This window comes from Siphateles boraxobius, unplaced genomic scaffold, assembly GCF_051911475.1.
Source record: "Siphateles boraxobius isolate OS27281-9 unplaced genomic scaffold, OSU_SipBor_1 21, whole genome shotgun sequence".
Taxonomy (NCBI): Eukaryota; Metazoa; Chordata; class Actinopteri; order Cypriniformes; family Leuciscidae; genus Siphateles; species Siphateles boraxobius.
In genome coordinates this window covers 2,714,164-2,735,174 of record NW_027508822.1, presented here as the reverse complement: position 1 = coordinate 2,735,174, position 21,011 = coordinate 2,714,164, and the positions used below count along the sequence as shown (strand labels likewise).

Sequence of the window (21,011 nt, the reverse complement as noted above, 5' to 3'; positions counted from 1 at the left end):
TGGAGTTTTTGCTGTGTATATATAGATGAAGTGTGATCTTGACGCATTTGTCAATGCAACTCTTCTGGAAGTTGTGGTTGCACAAGCACAAACTTGGTCTAATACAAGCTTCATGGTGCGCACACACACACACACACACACACACACACACACACACACACACACACACACACACACACACACACACACACACACAGCACGTGATGTTGGCCTCAATGTGGCCTCCTCTCAGCCCATGTGTGGCCCTTGTCTTTAATCCAGATCTAGGCCACTCCAGGACCGTCATTCTTTGCAGCGTGAGGACGAGGGGAATAGAGTAATAGGGGCTTTGTGGACCGGATCTGGCCAGACAAACATTGATATGTGGGAAGGTGTGATGAAGTAATGAAACTGCCATGAGGTTTTGTGCTAGAACAGAGTTTGCTTCGATACAGTAAATATTCTCACTGTACCATAAGACTGAAACTATACTGTAGTTGATCTTTATGATGAAGGGTGAGTTACAGTAATGTCTCTACCATGGTAATCTGTTTACAGTATCACATGGCATACATACTGTAATGTAAAATGCTGTATTTGATGCCATATGTCTCCCTTCTTCTGATGCATCTCTGATCAATCTGATGTTATACAGTCATTTACTGTTTACTCTCCATTACTATCCTGCTCTGTGTTCACAAATCACATCTCTCTCTCTCTCTCTCTCTCTCTCTCTCTCTCTCTCTCTCTCTCTCTCTCTCTCTCTCTCTCTCTCTCTCTTTCTGTCTCTCCCTCTCTCTCTCTCTCTCTCTCTCTCTCTCTCTCTCTCTCTCTCCCTATCTCACTCACTCACACACACACACACGCACACACACACATGTGTTCATGTTGTATTGTAAAACACTTTAGCTGCTATTGAGATGGGATACGGGTAAGGTTAGGGACAGGTGTGTGTGGTATGAGTAGGTTTAAGGTTGGGTTAAGGTGTAAGGAATGGGTCAACAGTGTAATTACAAATGTAATTACACAGTAAAATCGGCAGTGTAAAAATTCCAATGTTAAAAGTTATAAATTCCTAAAAAGTTAAATTAACAATCTACAATGTTAAAAAGTACTCCTCTTCAGTGTAGTTACAGGGTGCTACGTAGTGTAATTTTATTTTTACACTGAAAGTGCAAAAAACCGCGCCGAATTATATTGACTCCGCCCCTCGATGACTGCTGCCTCGCAAGACGACAACGCCATTTTATCTCCATGCGACCGAGACGGTAGGTTGAATTGCTTTTCTCTTTCTAAAATTAAATAGTAAATGCATTTGTTAACATTTTTAGTAAACTATGGTGGTGAACACATTTAGAAATGAGTAATTGCGCGTTTTTGTATGGATTAAGGAGGCTCGTCAAGTTCATGAGATGCAGAGATGTACAGAAGACAAAAGAAGAAAACATTTCATATGCCTATTTAATTCAAACTTTTAAAATACATTTGTTGGAATGTGCTTACAATTTGTTATGTATATATATTTAGCTTCTTTCATTTTGGTTTGTTGACAGCCTTCATGAAAGTAAGCATTCCCGCCTCCAGTCGCGCCGAGGCCTGGGTTTACGACGAGCCTGGCACTGAAGCTGATGAGGAGGTCTGAAGCAGCACTATTTGGGCTTTTTTTCTGCGCAGATGAGAGAATTCTTAAAATGGTAATACATTTTATATATTTGTTTTGTGTGTATAAAAGTAGCTGTGTTATACATTAAAACGTTAACAATTCCGTTTTCGTGACGCATGCGCATTATTAACGCAGTCTATGTTTAACGTTAAGTGTGAATGACATAATCTGTATGTTGCTTGTTCTTAGCAGCACTGAATATCATGTCGTCATCTCTGCGTCAAGACACAAACTTCCTACCATCAAGTTTTTTTTTATGACAGTTAAATTCAAACATTGTGAAAGTGAGTTAAAGCTAATCTATAAATCCGTCTGTCTTCCAGTTCAGTTTACAGGTATTTGCGTGAGCACTGGCAGAGCATACAGGTACTTTAGCTTGAAATCAGTCTTTATCAATTCATACTGCATGTTATTATAAATTATGTACTAACTATTTATCTGTCTGTATTTTATTAATATGAATCTGTATTTTCTGTTCACATTATAAATACCATTAACAAATTATGGGTCAAATAAATTCTAAACAACATGTCTTTAAATCGAATGAAGGAAACTCCTCTTATGAGATTGCAACAGAAGTGAAGAAAGCAACAGAATGCTGAAGATTAATCCATAATTGTGAGTGTCATTATATTTTATTCTATGTGCAGTACAAATTTTAATACATGACAAATGAACATGAAAAATCTAAACCTAACTGGGCAACCACACAATGCCTTTGTTCAGACCTGGAATTTACATGTGTCGTTGGTGATTGATTGATTGGTTGATTTGTCTTGATTGTCAAAATGGCATAGTGATTGGTGTGTCATCATGAATTGTGTAAATTCAAGATATTAAACTGCAAAAAGTTAAAGGGTTAGTTGACCCAAAAGTGTAAAATTGTCCTCATGTCATTCCAAACCCGGAAAGACTTTCGTTCATCTTCGAAACTCAAATGAATGTATTTTAAATCTGAGTGATTTCTGTCCCTCCATTGACAGTCCACGCAACTACCATTTTGACGCTTCAAAAAGGTCATAAATGGTTCATAAAACTAACCTATATGATTTGAGCGGTTTAGTTCAATTTTTCCGAAGAGACTCGATCGCTTTGTGATAAATAGATTGAATTTAGACTTTTATTCACATATAAACATTAATCAAAAAACATAAACAGAAGAAAAATAAAATTTGGACTAAACTGCTTGGTTCATATGGATTAGTTTTAAGATGTCTTTATGAACTTTTAAAAGCGTCAAAGTGGTAGTTGCGTAGCTGTCAGTGGAGGGACAGAAAGCTCTCAGATTTCATCAAAAAGATCTTCATTTGTGTTTCAAAGACAAAAGAAAGTCTTGCGGGTTTGGAACGACATGAGGGTGAGTAAATTACAGAATTAAATTTTTTGGGTGAACTAACCCTCTATTAAAAGAATGTGGCCTAGACCTCATCAGAACAATCGAATCTCAATGCGTCTTGGGGGCGTTTACACCTGTACTTCGAGTTGTTCACTTGTGCGTCACCCAAGACGAATGTTAATGCCACGTGTGAACAGCACTACTCTGTCCGGCACTGAGAGAGATTGGGTTGTCATTATGCTATGTAACTGTTGATGTTTTTTTGTTTTTTGATTTTTGGTTAGAAGACCTCAACTAAGTTCCTGGAAAGGCTTCTCCCAAGAGCTTCAATTACCTGATTGACTCTGCAGAATCTGTTGTGAAAGATGATGAAACTGATGATTTAGGTTAGACTATAATTCAGAATAAGATTATCTATATGCTCACATGCATTTTTTGCTGAAGTGGTCACATCTGTAATTTAGAATGGGGCAGCGATCTTGCATCAATTTGTCTCCTTGATTTGATTCCACCATCACCACAAGGCTGCAAGAGACCTGGAAAGATGTGCTCATATCAAGCTGAAAAACACCTGGTTGTCTTCAAAAAGGTACATTTGGGCATTTCTGTCACTATTGATCGTTTGCCTCAAAATATTGCCATTTGGGTTGACTGTATTGTGGAAAACTATAAAGACGGCCAATTGGAGAACTGACTTTGATTTGTTATTTTTGTCTTTGGCAGAGACCAGCATACAAAAACACCTTGATTGCATTGAACCGACCACACAGCATACCTGCTCGCTGCCGGTGGCAATAAACTCAAATACTACTACTACTACTACCTGCTCGCTGATGGGACAAAGAGGAACTGCATTCATGGATGGTACACAACTGTCGACAAGTAGTTTTCTGCAATCTTGTTCAAATCTACCTGTCATATTTGTTCATGTCTTGGCAAATTGGATGATGTTATGCTTTTTTTTTCTTTCTTTTTTTTTGCTTTTTCTTTGCAATTCCTCATGAATGTGATAATTTGACCTTTTCACATCTGGCATATTATGTTTTAAAGGAGCCACTTTGCCCATTTGTTGAATAAACTTTGGATTTGTACATCTGTCTGAAGACTCTTGATTTTATGTCTGATCTTGTACATTAACACTATAATAGTGTAAACTGTTTTTGCACTGAACAGAATACTTTATAAATGACACTTATAGTGTAATCCAATGGATTTAAATCAACACCAGGGGTGTTAAAACCCCATAGTGTAAAAATTGTAAGTGTAACACTTTACACTTGCAGTGTATTTTTTCTTCACTGTAAGGTGCTATATTAACACTGTAAATTCAACACTACAAACAGTGTACTTTTTACTCTAAATAGAGTGGGACCATATATGATCCGGAGTAGTGTTAAAATTAACATTTTAAGTGTTAATTTGACACTGCGTTTTTTACATGCAGGTATTTTCAAAATATAAGTACAATGTAAAAACATGCATGTACACAATAAGTCCATTGTATCAAATTATTAATTTCAATGTTAGTACATAGTTTAGAAAATGTACACCTTAATTAAAAATAGTAGGCTACCAAAGCGAATACAAAAATTGTAAGTAAACCGAACAAGCAACACAATGTGTTAGTGATGTTATGCAAAACGATTGTGTAAATGAAAAATAAATAAAATAAACATAAAAAATTAATCTGAGGACACTGTATTGGGTCACTTAAAAACAACTATATTTCATTTTGATGAAATTATTTTCTCTGGCAAATTTGGGGTTTCCATCACTCGTTTCTGATGCGATACAAAATGCGCATAAAAACAGGGTGATGGAAACATAGCTAGAGGAAGTTACCAACCAGAGGAGGAGCTGATGATGTTTAAAGGAGGAGCTGTAACTATATATAATGAAGAGAAAGAGCTGTAACTATATATAATGAAGAGAAAGACTGACAGAAACAGAAATGTCTGATAAGTGTGATCTGTATCTGCTGGGACTGATCATTCTCTCTTCACTTCTCACAGGTAAAGAAATCTGTATTTTCTCTAAAGACATTTAGTGGAATTAGTCTGGAAAGAGTTCATTTGAACATGCTCAGTTTATTCTTGCACACATTCACGTTGTGATCTCAGAGTTGTGTATTGATACACACAGATCATACTGTATTATTCCTGATACTGGACATAGTGTCACTCAAACATCTGATGATGAAGAATGATCTTCATATTAAGAGTGTGTCAGTGATTTGAACAGCTCTCTGATAAAGACTAATAGTTTATTCTGGAGAGTGTGTTGTTTTCTTTAAGTGAAGAAAAAATGGTAACACTTTACAATAAGGGTATATGAATAATCATGTACTAATACCTGAATTAATACTTAATTCAACATGAACTAATAATTATTGAAGGCACGACCTTATCATGAACCAATGAAGAGTTATCCTGAACTACAACTGGAGTCATGATGATTCACGCATGAATAACGGCAGCCTTAACTACATGTTATACATGTTTGATAATTAATGCATACATTAACATTTATGGATAAACCTAATCAAACCAGGCGCACGGGAAGAACTGTTTTCACAGGATTGTAAATGTAACTCAAAATTTCATTTAATTTACATTTATTCATTTGAAGCATTTAGTCATTAAAACATACGAGCAGTGTGACATCATATTGTGTGTGCGAAAGAATTAATTAATTTAGATTTCCTGTCGCTGTGCAGGCTCTTTCATTGTGTACGTATGAACAGCCCAATAACCCTTTTATTTAAAGGCTTAATTTATGTCCCGTAGACCAGTCCGTTGCATTACGATTGAAAGCAGTATCAATAATGTCAAAAATGTGATGTGCAGTCAAGTGTGTGTGTGTGTGTGTGTGATGTTTAAATGAGTGTCCCTTGTTGTGATTCGCAGAGTTTTGACGAGTTTTATAGACTTGATGTTGTTTCTTATTCAAAAGTGGTGACCTAAAAGAAAAAACAGCACCCAAAACTAAAACATCTTTCCGCACCCCTGAATCAAACTGCCTCTTTAGAAGGAATAAGAAGTATGTGACGAGTAGAAATAAGGTGTGGCCCCTTTAAGAGCTGCGCGCTCCCGGTTGAACGTCTGCATTGTATGTGCGCCTCGATCACCCCATGCGGGTTATTTCTGTTTGATGCTCATTTTTAAGTCATTTTGTTTAGTTAATAACGCTGTGGACGGTCAAACGTGTCTGACAGACAGTTACAGGAGTTCCACTGGGGAATAAAGTGTGAGTTGTGAAATCCCAATCGCCTCCGTGAGTCTGTGGCTTCTGAAATGACTCCAGCAAAGGCCCTGTCCCAAATAACACACTCCGGACTTGTGGACTTCCTCAGAGTCCACACTTTGGTGACGTCATGTAGTGCAGACCTACAGGGCCCTTGGCGCGAGTCCACGAGGGCGCATTGAGAGGTATTTTTGACATTAGACAAAAGATACATGCTTATTTAAATGATGTATTGTACAAGGCTGGCGCTATGGGCGGGCCTTAGGGGGCCGGGCCCGCCTAGAGAGCTCCTGTGCCCCCCCTCCATCCAATTTGCATTTAATAAATTATTTTAATAATAATAATTTACGTGCAGTATTTATATATTTATTGGTGTGTATTTAAGTGCAATGTTTGACTCATAGGCTAATCTTATAAAAAAAAACTCCCGGAAGTTTGACTGATTGTTTACAAAAAAGGGGTTTCCCGCTGAGCCGCTCTGACCGCAGCATCTCGGTAAAGTTATAGCGACGCGACGTGCTCGGTTTTGCCTATTCAGAAACGAATGGAAAGAGAAACTCATGAGATTCCAATCCCAAAAACGTCGACTTCAGCTGTATTAAGAACGTGAGTAGGCCAGTTGGTTTAATTACTCTTCGTAAGTTGCACCAGACGTGGTGTAAATTATGCATTTGACACTGATATGCAATATTTGTGTGAGTGTGTCGTAGTTGATTATGCATGGTTGATTTAATACTTAACTTGAGATTTGTGACTATTTGGCTGTTATTATAGGAAGTTGGCTTATAGCATGCTGTGTTCACGGAACAATGCAGATGTTACACCCCTGAAAAAGGGGAGAAATAATCACGAGAGTGATAGAGTCAGGTTTCCTCACTGAAAACTTTAATGTTATCATTTCAACAATAATACATTTTACAGATCTACAGAAAATAGTAGCTTTATAGGGCTTATTCAAGTCACAACAGCATACTCTGTAATTCACTGGAACATAAACTCATTTTTCCAATATAACAGCTGTCAATCAAGCACAAAGTAGTTTTAGCTCAATAAACATTACTACATTTACCAAAAATATCGATAAAGTGCTTGAAACACATTATACAAATAACACAGCAAAATAGATATTATATAGGTATCTGTTAATTCACAATTGACAAAATGGCGGCTGCTCTCATTACGAAGCTATTTTTATCTGTAACCGAGCGAGGGCTCCGCTCACACACGCACATTTTAAACTCGGCAAACTTAACTCTCTCACTTACTCAAATTGTTACTAAAACACACCTTCAACACTCTTAACATGTTAAATCATCATTACATTTACTCAACTCAGTTTTATAATCAACAACGCACCTGAAAAAGGGGAGAAATAATCACGAGAGTGATAGAGTCAGGTTTCCTCACTGAAAACTTTAGTGTTATGAGGAAAAGACCGCGATTTCCCCGGAAACTTGGGTGGAAGACAAAAGCAATTGATCACGCCGCATAGATTAAGATCACTTTGGTGATCACAGATTAACACTTTTTACCCATAAATTAGGCACTGCAAAATTAATTAATCAATCTAACGTTTACATATTCCTCTATTAATTTTTACCCTTTGTACACGTCAGATTTGAACTTTTTAACACAATTACATGAATTGAAATTAAATGAATTGTTTCAATCCCTATTACTAGTAGGCTACTGGATGCATTGTCTTTTTAATCTTAGATACTTTAAGATCCTCACATCCTATTAATTGACTAAAACCCTTTTTGCCCATTACATTACAGCAAGTGTTTCTATAAACTGTCACATTCTCCCCGACAAAATAAATGTCGTCCCGACATTACCAACATTCATCTTAAACAGTCTCTTATGCACTGGACCTAGAAAATCATCTTCTGTGAGTCCGTACTTGAGCAGAGGTCAAAGGTCACAGCTCAAATAAAGTTAACGCATCATCCACAGTCCATATCTGTCGACCAGCTGTATAAACAGTCCATAAGCAGTCTTTTCTCATACTGTTAATTCAACAGTCCATCAGGCTCAATGATCTGTATACATAGTCTGAAAATTGTCTCTTGCAACAGTCTGTGAATTAAATCAAACCTGTCATCATTATGATTGCTGAAGTCCATACATGTAGGGACGCTGAAGGTAATATTGGTGTGGTGATGGCAACCACGGAACCAGTTCTGGTGCAGGGTAGACAGAGAACAATTGCGGTTGTGGCTGGATACTGTACAAGGAAGGCCTACCAAGCTGATCATAGGTGATACGTCTTGGAGGGTGTCTTTCTCTTTGTGGCCGCTGATAGGCTGGGTCCTCAGGTTCAGCAACAGCAGTGTCCTCAGGTTCAGCAACAGTAGTTAATGAAGGAAAGGCCCTTGGTGGACGATCATCAGGCAAGTTCATCTCTTCAGCAGGTAGGTCTTTAACGGTTGTTGTCCCCTCCAACTGCTTCTCAACAAAGAGCTGTGCTGGTAGCATATCAGGAACTGGCACTACAACTGTCTCTTTCAGTGGTGGAGGCCTGTGTTCCGACTCTCTCGCTGGTTCAGTGTATGTGGGGACCTGTAGCGGCTCATGATGAAGGTCATATTCATCCCCGATGTCTTCATCAGAGTCAAGAGACTGTGATGCAGGCTGATGTCTCCTTTTTTTCTTACTTTTGTCCTCGTTAGTCATCTCTGGTTGTGTCTCAAAAGGTAAGTGGTCACAGGACATGAGCAGATTTCTGTGCAGGACTCTGGAGCGGCCCCTACCCTTTTCTGGTCTCACTTCATAAATCGGCAGGTCTGAACCCATTTGTCTCACTACTGTGTGAATTGTATCTTCCCAATAGTTACGGAGTTTACCTGGTCCTCCTCTTGGTGTCAGGTTTTTAATAAGAACTCGCTCGCCAGGCTGTAGCACTGCACTCCTAACTTTGGTGTCATAATACTTCTTACTTCTTTCAGCATTTTTCTGAGCATTTTCATTTGCAATGGCGTATGCTTCCTCCATCCCTTGTTTCCATTTCTCCACGTAGTCTCGCTGGTTATTGGGACCTGCCTCTGTGCACAATCCAAAGAGCATATCAACTGGAAGCCTGGGTGATCTCCCAAACAGAAGAAAAAATGGTGAATAGCCGGTCACTTCACAACGGGTGCAGTTATATGCATAAACTAGTTTGTGCAGAGACTCTTTCCAATTTGACTTTTGTGTCTCAGTCAGTGTCTTTAACATTTGCAACAAAGTTCTGTTCATACGTTCCACTTGACCATTACCCATCGGGTGATAGGGTGTTGTTCTGGACCCTGCCATGCCACTGAGTTTCTTTAACTGATGGAACAACTGATTTTCGAACTCTCCCCCTTGGTCATGATGGATGCGGACGGGGAACCCAAACTTCAGGGCAAAGTCATTGAAGATGAGATTTGCAGCAGTTTTTCCTGACTTTGACGTGGTGGAGTAGGCTTGCGTGAAACGTGTAAAATGATCAACAATAACGAGGATGTACTCGTATCCGCCTTTGCATCTGTCAAGATGGAGGAAGTCTATGCATACCAGTTCAAATGGCTGTGTTGTCACAATGTTTGTCAGAGGAGCTCTTATTTCATGGCTTGGCTTTTTCTGTTTGACACAGCTACAAGTTTGAGTCACATAGTGCTCAATGTCAGATTGCATATATGGCCAGAAGAAGCGGTCACGTACTAGTGATACAGTGCGGTCAGTACCTTGGTGTCCCATGTTATTATGTAACTCTTTCATCACTTTACCTTTGTACTGCTCTGGTAGAACTAACTGCTTGCGGGCTGTAGTGATTCTGTACAGAATGCCATCACTGTCTACTGTCAATTTGTCCCATTCTCGGAATAGGCATTTTGTCTTTGAACTGGATTCTTTTTGCTCCTTAACTGGCGGTTTGGAACCAGACCGTTTGAAATCGAGCACAGGACGGATGACCGGATCAGATTCTTGTGCTCCTCTTATCTCATCTTTTGGAATCGAGCTGATTGATGCAGCGTTTGTCTCACCTTCAACTGATACTGACATAGATGCAGCCAGAAGTGACCAAGTTGCAACAGACTCTTTCTGTACCTCTACTGCTTGTATCGTGGCGGCAATAGTGTCTGGTGGAAGCTCTTCAGAACATTCTCTCATCAGTGACTCTACATCCAGTGGCATCCTTGACAAAGCATCTGCATCACTGTTCTCTCCGCCATTTTGTCTTGGAGTAGCAACAATTCCGACATGCCGTCATCTTCTAACTCTGCCAATTCCTCTCTTTCAATGAACATCATAATAAGAGTCATCAATGATATGCGGGATTTGTCTTGGACATTTCTTCTCTGTTCGCCTGATATGCCAAGAAAATCACATATCTCTAGTAAGTTGTCCTTGGTCAGGGTGTGCAATTTCCCTACTAACTCTCCCTGTACCTCTTCCAAGGTGGTTGTCATGGTGACAGGACAGGAGGAACTTTTACCGTGCAGGACTTGGAACTGAACCAGATGGTCTTTACTGTCTCTGATGATCTCTTAATGGCCTCAGTTGACATGTACTTCACCACCAGGATCCAGGACCCTTCGAACAGCAACACTTTCCTCCCTGCCTGGGTTGTTATGGGGGGATTTAGCTGGCTCTGAATTCAGCGACCAGTATGTGGCCACCGGACATCTGAACAGCAATCCCAGCGGGGCCTCCAAAATGTTACACCCCTGAAAAAGGGGAGAAATAATCACGAGAGTGATAGAGTCAGGTTTCCTCACTGAAAACTTTAGTGTTATCATTTCAACAATAATACATTTTACAGATCTACAGAAAATAGTAGCTTTATAGGGCTTATTCAAGTCACAACAGCATACTCTGTAATTCACTGGAACATAAACTCATTTTTCCAATATAACAGCTGTCAATCAAGCACAAAGTAGTTTTAGCTCAATAAACATTACTACATTTACCAAAAATATCGATAAAGTGCTTGAAACACATTATACAAATAACACAGCAAAATAGATATTATATAGGTATCTGTTAATTCACAATTGACATAAAATGGCGGCTGCTCTCATTACGAAGCTATTTTTATCTGTAACCGAGCGAGGGCTCCGCTCACACACGCACATTTTAAACTCGGCAAACTTAACTCTCTCACTTACTCAAATTGTTACTAAAACACACCTTCAACACTCTTAACATGTTAAATCATCATTACATTTACTCAACTCAGTTTTATAATCAACAACGCACCTGAAAAAGGGGAGAAATAATCACGAGAGTGATAGAGTCAGGTTTCCTCACTGAAAACTTTAGTGTTATGAGGAAAAGACCGCGATTTCCCCGGAAACTTGGGTGGAAGACAAAAGCAATTGATCACGCCGCATAGATTAAGATCACTTTGGTGATCACAGATTAACACTTTTTACCCATAAATTAGGCACTGCAAAATTAATTAATCAATCTAACGTTTACATATTCCTCTATTAATTTTTACCCTTTGTACACGTCAGATTTGAACTTTTTAACACAATTACATGAATTGAAATTATATGAATTGTTTCAATCCCTATTACTAGTAGGCTACTGGATGCATTGTCTTTTTAATCTTAGATACTTTAAGATCCTCACATCCTATTAATTGACTAAAACCCTTTTTGCCCATTACATTACAGCAAGTGTTTCTATAAACTGTCACACAGACAAGGTTCATTAGTTAACATTAGTTAATGACTAACATGAACTAACCATGAGCGATACATTTGTTACTGTATTTGTTAATGTTAGTTGATAAAAATACAGCTGTTCATTGTTTGTTCATGTTAGTTCACAGCCTATAGGCTATAACTGTAACATGATATCTCATGATAGCCGAAATATGATTGGGCAATAGGCTAATTATAGTTAGGATATTGAAATCGCTGTGAAACTGTTGTAGCTAGTGTTGCCACCCTTCCCGGTTTTTCCGGGATTGTTTTTCTTTTTAACAACCTGTCCCGGGAAATTTATAAACTCTCCCTGATATACAAAAGGCTCATAAGAATTATGATATACAAAAGGCTCAAAAAAATTTCAAAAGGCTATGTGAATATGTCCCGGTTTTCGAAAGTCTACATGAATATACGTTCAAACAGCGCGCACGGCAGAGAGGTAGAGAGCGCGAGACCTTGCGTGCATGAAGCGCATGTAAGCACCCCCCCCCCCCCCCCAATTTATTTGTTTGTCATAATTAGGCCCCCCCCCCAAGAATATTAAATGCCCGTCCATTGATTTGTTTCTGCCGCCGGCTCTGTGTACATAATAATACATAATGTTCCATTTGAACTAAGATTACAATTTAAACACATAATGAAAATGTGCGTGAGTTTCAGATGAATTTACAGGTTTAAATATTCATACTACGTTTACATATGACTCAATCATAATGCGATCATATTATTCAGCGCGCTATTATTAGCCTATGTTTGAGACATCAACCACTGGTAGATGACCATAATGTTTATAGCCTATAAACTGTACTGTAAACATAATGTTATAACTGGTTAAATGTACACCTAGGTCATAAAAACCTTAATGATATTTACACTTAAATATTTTCTTCTCATGTTAACAATTGTCCGTGAGCGAAATCTCCGGTAACACTTTACAATACGGGTGCACTAATAAGCATTAATTCATACTTAACTAATGCACAGATAATCATGAGTTAATGTATGACTCATGAAGAACTAAACCATTAATTAATTATTACTGCATCAGCAACTAATAAAGAGTCTATATGATTAATAGATTAAGTAATACATGAATTGCTATTAATTAAACGTGTCATCATGTATTAATTCCTTAATAACATATTTTATTAACTAATAGTGTAAATTAATGTGTTAATTACCACAATTAGTCAACGCTATGCACTTCAACTTCCAGTTGTCTGCTTTAATTAATCATTAGCTAATGATTTGCAAATCTATCATTATGACTTTACTTGTTGAGGCACATGACTATAAAAATAAATTAACACTAAACAGAAATATCTAAAAACCATTTTTTTTTTACAAAAAACTAAAATTTAAAAAATACCATTAATCGAAATAAAACAAATTTAAATTTAAGTACTAAAATTACCAAAACTGATATAAAAATGTATTAAAACCAAATAGAAATATAAAAAAATAATAATAATAATAATGACAAAAGTAAAAAAAAAACAAATGTATGAAATAAAATATAAATATTAAATAAAATGTAAAAAAAATTACAATTAAAAGTAAATTAAAATGAGAAATGCTGCCTTGGAAACGAACTGGATTTAAAAATTAATTAAAACTAAATAGAAATATATTTTGAGAAAAGAAAAAACTAATAAAATTACAAAAATAGCAAATAAAATTACTAATAACTAAATAAAACAAGTTTAAATCCAAGTACCAAAATCACTAAAACTGATACAAAAATGTATTAAAACTAAATAGAAATGTTAAAAAAGACTATGAAAAATGACAAAAAAGCAAATAACAAAAATGACTTATAATTACACCAAAATTAAAACACTTCAAAAATAGTCATAATAAAATATGTTATTAAGGAATTTTATTAACTAATAGTGTTAACTAAATATGTTATTAAGGAATTAATACATGATGACACGTTTAATTAATAGCAATTCATGTATTACTTAATCTATTAATCATATAGACTCTTTATTAGTTGCTGATGCAGTAATAATTAATTAATGGTTTAGTTCTTCATGAGTCATACATTAACTCATGATTATCTGTGCATTAGTTAAGTATGAATTAATGCTTATTAGTGCACCCGTATTGTAAAGTGTTACCAAATCTCCTCCCATCCGTTGTCTCTGATTGGCCTTACGCAAGGATTCCTGGGTAGTTAAAGTGTGTGGAGATTCAGAAGAAGCTTCAAGGGTACAGTTTAAGTCCACGAGCCCGAAAGTCCACATGAAGTGCGCCATTTGGGACAGGGCCTAAGTGAGCTATCCATAGTTTCCTCCGGACACAACGTGTTACAAGTACCCTGACTTTGAAAAAAATACAAATATTACACAAATATTCTGTGTGGGTTTGGAATAGTTATGTTGTATTTAGCTGTGCATAAGTCACAGTAGAGTGAGTTTGAAGGAGAGAGAGAAACACAGAACAGATAAAGATCTTTTAAGGGCAGTTATTAGTGTATTTTCTACGGTTGAAGAGGAGGATCAACTAATCCTGTGCCGACCAGTAATGTTTAAGACAAAGCTGAATCTGATATTTGTAATGCCTAACCAGCAGAGGGAGCTCTCACCAGACACTGACTGTGATCCACGCCCTCTGCTTCCTCTACACTCATTTCCTGTTTGTTTTAATCAGAGACCACGCTTGCACTCATTGCGAAGTATCCATAAATGTTAATGAATGCATTAATTATCAAACATGTATAACATGTAGTTAAGGCTGTCGTTATTCATGCGTGAATCATCATGACTCCAGTCGTAGTTCAGGATAACTCTTCATTGGTTCATGATTAGTTCAGGCGTTTAATCAGAGGTGTAAAGTCCAGCGGTCAGAAAGTAAAAGTCCTGCCATATGTTTATTCACACACTCATTAGTTCTCCTGAAAAACTGATAATTAGTAGAGCTGAACGATATTACAGAAAAATGCGATGACTCATTATAAAATGCGATATTCGATATGCGATACGATAATGCTTAAAGTGTGTAAAATAAACTTAAATGATCTTAAAAAATAATAATATATTTAAAATTATATAATACGTGTTTCTTTTTGTAACAATAAACTTTCTGAATGTGAACAGCAATGTTTTACTGTAGCATAAGAAAGTGTGTAGTTTTCACTGTATGAGTTATATATAATAATAATAATATATAATGTTTATTAATAAATATTATTTATATATAATCTTATCAAAACTACAAAAGTTATTCAGCCAAGAGCAGTGAGTGATTTTCTCTTTGTCTTTTGTTCGTGACCTCAGTTATTGCAAGCTGTTGCGATATGCATATTGTGATAATATACATTTGCGATATTTGATCATTTTGATATATTGTGCAGCGCTACTAATTAACAAATCCAGGAGATTGGAGCAAAAATACTGAGGAGGACTTTTACTTTCTGAACCTGAACTTTACACCTCTGCTTTTAATTATCAGTAGTTAATGTAGAATTAAGTATTATTTCAGTTATTAGTACATGATTATTCATATTCCCTTTTTGTAAAGCGTTACCGGAAAAATAATGTATGATTTGAATCTTCTGCTTGATATGCTGGTATGGTTTATGGTTTAATTTATTAATAAATATCATAATGATCACTGAGATATACTGTGTTTCAGGTATCAGTGGAGTGGATGATGATCATGTGTTCATCAGTTCTGGTGTAAATGTGCGTCTGTCCTGTAATAAAGCTCTTTCTGACTGCAAATCAACTACATGGAACTACAGCAGATTCAGACATTCAGCAGCAGTTGAACTGATTACTGGAGGGAAAATTAAGAGTAAAGACAGAGAGACTGAGTCTGGAGTCTGACTGCTCTCTGAACATCAAGAGCGTCACAGAAGAAGATTATGGATTATACACCTGCAGACAATATGTGAATGGACAACAACAAGGAACTGATGCACGTGTTTCTCTGCATGTTCTTCATGGTAAGTTTATGATTATGTGGTCAATTTACTGTAAAATTCTTCCTTTAAACTCAGATGATGATTGAAGAGTCTGTGATTTGTGTCTTGTGTTCAGTTTCAGTGTCTCCATCATCATCTTCATCTTCATCATCATCACCTTCATCATCATCATCTTCATCCTCACAGACTGAGATCAGTCCAGGCCGCTCTGTGACTCTCTCCTGTCAGTTGTATTCAGGTACTAGATTCTCCTGTGATGATCGGGTCAGTTCTGCGGGAGTTGAGCTGTTGTGGGTGAATCAGGCTGGTGTTGATCTGAAGACAGACTCCAGATATCAGATATTATCATCATCACATCAACATCACTGTATCATCACTCTGACTACAACACTCCTGAATGAAGATAACAACAGAGAGTGGAGATGTCAGCTTACTCGCAGAAATCAACTCAAGACCTCAGTCACACACACTGTCAAGTATTCAGGTGAGAAAACACTCTTTTCTGACAGATTTGTGAAAACTTTTACAGACTGGATCTACTCTTTCTGAAGACTTCATACGTTTGGCAATTGTAAAATATTAGTGGTCAAAGTCATAAACTGCATAAAAATCCTTATAATTCCCAATATATTTCATACATGATAAATTGCATAAATCAGAAGAGTCTATTAAAGCCTAGTATGACCCATGTAGGAGTTCAGTTATAGGAATTATAAGGCTTAATAATGTCATTCATTCAGGAAAGCTGAAGGTTTATGGGAAGCAGCTCAACTGTGTTTCACTCTCATATAAACCAGGAATAAATGATACAGTAACATCTCTCTTCTCCACTACTGCCACTGTAAGCTGTGATGATTGAACACAAACTGCATGTCATGTTATGATCAATGATTAAATGTGATGTTAATGTCCTACAGGTGATGCGTCTGAACATTCATCTTCTGCAGCTCCAGTCGCTTCAACAACACTGACTCCAGTCAGAAGCTCAAACTCTGAGAAGAAATCAAGCCCAACTACAGCAGCAGCTCCTACACAAGGTTCATGATCACATGATCACTGTCACACATCATCACTCTCGCTTCAGTGCTTTACACTGGCTCTCACAGACTGGTTCATCATCACAAATATTATCTACATAAAGAAGCTCTTTAGTCAGTGAGTTTTGATACATATAACCGGTCTTGTTCAGTCGGTTGTCTGATGCAGAATAATCATAATATACAGCTAGTGTAACTCACGCCACTCCTATGATAAATGAATACAATCATAGAGAGGATTTATTAAACAACTCATCCCATGTTAGTATGTCAGAAACATGTGTTGTGTGTGGCACTACGCACATGTTGCAGTGCTACACCTTCCGGGTTCAGTCGCAACCTCTTCTAGTGACTTCCTCCTGTGACCAATCATTTAATTGCACTATTTAGGCTATAACGAATTAACACAATTACATGTGATACACCAAAAAAAGAAAATTTGTGAACATTTTATTATATTAGGAACACATGTCCAACATTAACTCTGTCAGACCAAATTAGATATTCCAGGATCTTTATGCAACTCCATTGTGTTTGCATACAAGTTTGAGATTCTCACTGCGAGTTGCCCATTTTACAAGAATAAAAATACTTTTTCAGCAAAGTAAAGCTACTCAAAAGAAAAAGAAAGTATACTGTATTTTGTCATTCAACTACTCAATATGGCTACTTCTTGAACTGTATTTACCTTGTGCATCTGCATTGCCAGGGCAATTATTTCAAACCTGTTGACAAAGAACTTGTTAAATATGCTTGTATGATCACATTAACACGGTCACACACATCAATTCACGGTCTCTCGCTTCAGTGGTTTGATCCCATCACAGTAAAATCAGCCTGAATTATAATGAATAATTCTGTAATTTCAGTATTGAAACCTCAAAGGATATTCATGCATTCAAATATGATATTTTTATATTTCCATCTTGTTTTTAAGTTTTAATGTCAACTACAGCAACACTTATTCCAGACATCACAGCAAACTCATGAAAAATATTTCTATTTCCATCTTGTTTTTATGCAACAACTCCAGACACCACAGGTGTGTATGAACATCATCCTCATTTGACCGACTCATGGGGTTTTCTATAATCAGTTTCAGCTCCTACACACGCTTCATGTTCACATGATCAACCTCGAAGGATTCCTCAATATTTGGGGATTTGTATGTTTTCACACAGGAAACGTTGTATGTTTTAGATGCCGTCAATAAATCGATATTCCACATTTCAATGTTTCTGTAAACTTGGAAATGCAAGAGTGCTAGAACCTCACTTAACAGGAATATCCATTGATGAATAAAGCAACAAATATATTTATTTTTGGTCAATGGTGATAGTCATTCTCCTCCTGACAGCTTGAGATTGAAGTAAGAAGATAATAGATTACAGACTCACATATTCATCATTTCTGTGATGTGAAGCTGGAGTATTATGTGATGATGATGTTGTGTATATGTGGCATTATGTGTTGAACTGAACTAACAGACGTGATCCACAGATCCAGCTGATACAGCATCAGAAATTGCTGGATTATTATACAGAGGTACGACACGTTCATTTATACTGACAGCTTTATAACATTAAACTATCAGTCAGTCTGTAAATGCTTCATCAATAACTGTTGATAGTGTAATACCCTTGACTTCAGTCATGTACAGTTTCTCTTCTTCCTCTCATGTTTCCTGCAGTGATTGTGAGTATTGTTGAGATCGCAGTGTTTGCTGCTCCTACTGTGATTCTTCTTCAGATCATCTGTGCAAGAAGAGCTGGTGAGTTTGAGCTGCACACAATGTGATGATTCACACTCATCTGATCTGAACAATCTGCTATCATGATAAAAACACATACGAGAGGACAGTCAATGCTTTTATTTTGAATTATACGAGAGGACAGTCAATGCTTTTATTTTGAAATATACAAGAGAGGTCAGTCGATGCTTTTATTTTGAATTATACGAGACGTCAGTCAATGCTTTTATTTTGAATTATACGAGAGGACAGTCAATGCTTTTATTTTGAATTATACAAGAGGACAGTCAATGCTTTTATTTTGAATTATACAAGAGGGCAGTCGATGCTTTTATTTTGAATTATACGAGACGTCAGTCAATGCTTTTATTTTGAATTATACGAGAGGACAGTCAATGCTTTTATTTTGAATTATACAAGAGGACAGTCAATGCTTTTATTTTGAATTATACAAGAGGGCAGTCAATGCTTTTATTTTGAATTATACGAGACGTCAGTCAAGGCTTTTATTTTGAATTATACGAGACGTCAGTCAATGCTTTTATTTTGAATTATACGAGACGTCAGTCAATGCTTTTATTTTGAATTATACAAGAGGACAGTCAATGCTTTTATTTTGAATTATACAAGAGGACAGTCAATGCTTTTATTTTGAATTATACGAGAGGACAGTCAATGCTTTTATTTTGAATTATACGAGACGTCAGTCAATGCTTTTATTTTGAATTATACGAGAGGACAGTCAATGCTTTTATTTTAAATTATACGAGACGTCAGTCAATGCTTTTATTTTGAATTATACGAGAGGACAGTCAATGCTTTTATTTTGAATTATACGAGACGTCAGTCAATGCTTTTATTTTGAATTATACGAGAGGACAGTCAATGCTTTTATTTTGAATTATACGGGAGGACAGTCAATGCTTTTATTTTGAATTGTACGAGAGGACAGTCAAGGCTTTTATTTTGAATTATACGAGAGGACAGTCAATGCTTTTATTTTGAATTATACGAGAGGACAGTCGATGCTTTTATTTTGAATTATACGAGAGGACAGTCAATGCTTTTATTTTGAATTATACGAGAGGACAGTCGATGCTTTTATTTTGAATTATACGAGAGGTCAGTCAATGCTTTTATTTTGAATTATACGAGAGGTCAGTCAATGCTTTTATTTTGAATTATACGAGACGTCAGTCAATGCTTTTATTTTGAATTATACGAGAGGACAGTCAATGCTTTTATTTTAAATTATACGAGACGTCAGTCAATGCTTTTATTTTGAATTATACGAGAGGACAGTCAATGCTTTTATTTTGAATTATACGAGACGTCAGTCAATGCTTTTATTTTGAATTATACGAGAGGACAGTCGATGCTTTTATTTTGAATTATACGAGAGGACAGTCAATGCTTTTATTTTGAATTATACCAGAGGACAGTCGATGCCTTTATTTTGAATTATACGAGAGGACAGTCAATGCTTTTATTTTGAATTATACGAGAGGACAGTCAATGCTTTTATATTGAATTATACGAGAGGAAAGTCAATGCTTTTATTTTGAATTATATGAGAGGACAGTCAATAGTTTTATTTTGCAGGGAGGAAGGATTCGAAACACCCAGAGGAAATAGATATGCCTGCAATATTACAATAAAACACTGATGAGTTTTGAGCAAATCTGCAACAAATTTTTAAAATAGCAAAAACTTACAGAGGATGTTTTATTTTCTTCTTCTCAGAAAACAAAGAAAAAACTCTGATCACCTTGAAGAAATAGTGACACCAAGTTTAGATAAAAAAGTTTTTTTTTTTTTTTTTACAAATAAAAGGCCAGATTTATGTTCATTTACACTCCCAGTCAACACGTTGATCTCACAGTGATCTCTCCATATGATCACAATGTGAGTCAAGGTGAGCTAAAAGTGTAACTCACAGCGCACTCACATATTATGGCCACAATATGAGCTCATCCCTGCTAGAAATGTTATTGCACATGAACTTCATCGTTTAGACATCAAAGTTTGGTTGAAAATTAAAATTGGGTTGACGTCTTAACATTTGTTCAATTCACAAACAGCATTACCGGTTTAGATGTTCATGTTTTATTGAAAATAATAGTTTGGTTTGATGTCACCATTATGGTGATCAGTGTTTGCTTTAGTTGGGCAGTTTGACTGTCGATGTTTAAATGTTAGTTTGTCTCTGGCTGCTGTAACTGTGTGTTATGGCAAGAACAGTAAGAGTAAATGTGATCAGATGATGTCAGTTACTTGATGATGACGATAATGATATAATTATCATGTAGTGCTCTGATCAGCTGATCTCTTCTAGACCGGCATGTGTGTTATTCATTTTATACAATTGATTATTGTAATGTTTCTACAGTA

General features: G+C 36.6%; 2 long non-coding RNA genes and 1 pseudogene across 3 annotated transcripts; all 3 read left to right on the top strand.

Annotated features, from left to right (window-relative positions):
- The first annotated feature begins 1,495 nt into the window (after positions 1-1,495).
- LOC143746134 (uncharacterized) lies at positions 1,496-3,342 on the top strand. Its single transcript, XR_013206446.1, has 4 exons — positions 1,496-1,673; positions 1,966-2,008; positions 2,192-2,260; positions 3,263-3,342. It is a non-coding gene; the product is annotated as an uncharacterized LOC143746134 (long non-coding RNA).
- A 130-nt stretch (positions 3,343-3,472) lies between these two features.
- On the top strand, positions 3,473-4,069 carry LOC143746135 (uncharacterized). Its single transcript, XR_013206447.1, has 2 exons — positions 3,473-3,567; positions 3,702-4,069. It is a non-coding gene; the product is annotated as an uncharacterized LOC143746135 (long non-coding RNA).
- A 798-nt stretch (positions 4,070-4,867) lies between these two features.
- Positions 4,868-18,667, top strand: LOC143746060 (uncharacterized; annotated as a pseudogene). The gene is made up of 6 exons (XR_013206426.1): positions 4,868-4,990; positions 15,542-15,854; positions 15,949-16,317; positions 16,751-16,870; positions 18,371-18,415; positions 18,561-18,667. The product of XR_013206426.1 is annotated as an uncharacterized LOC143746060 (transcript).
- Positions 18,668-21,011: the final 2,344 nt, after the last annotated feature.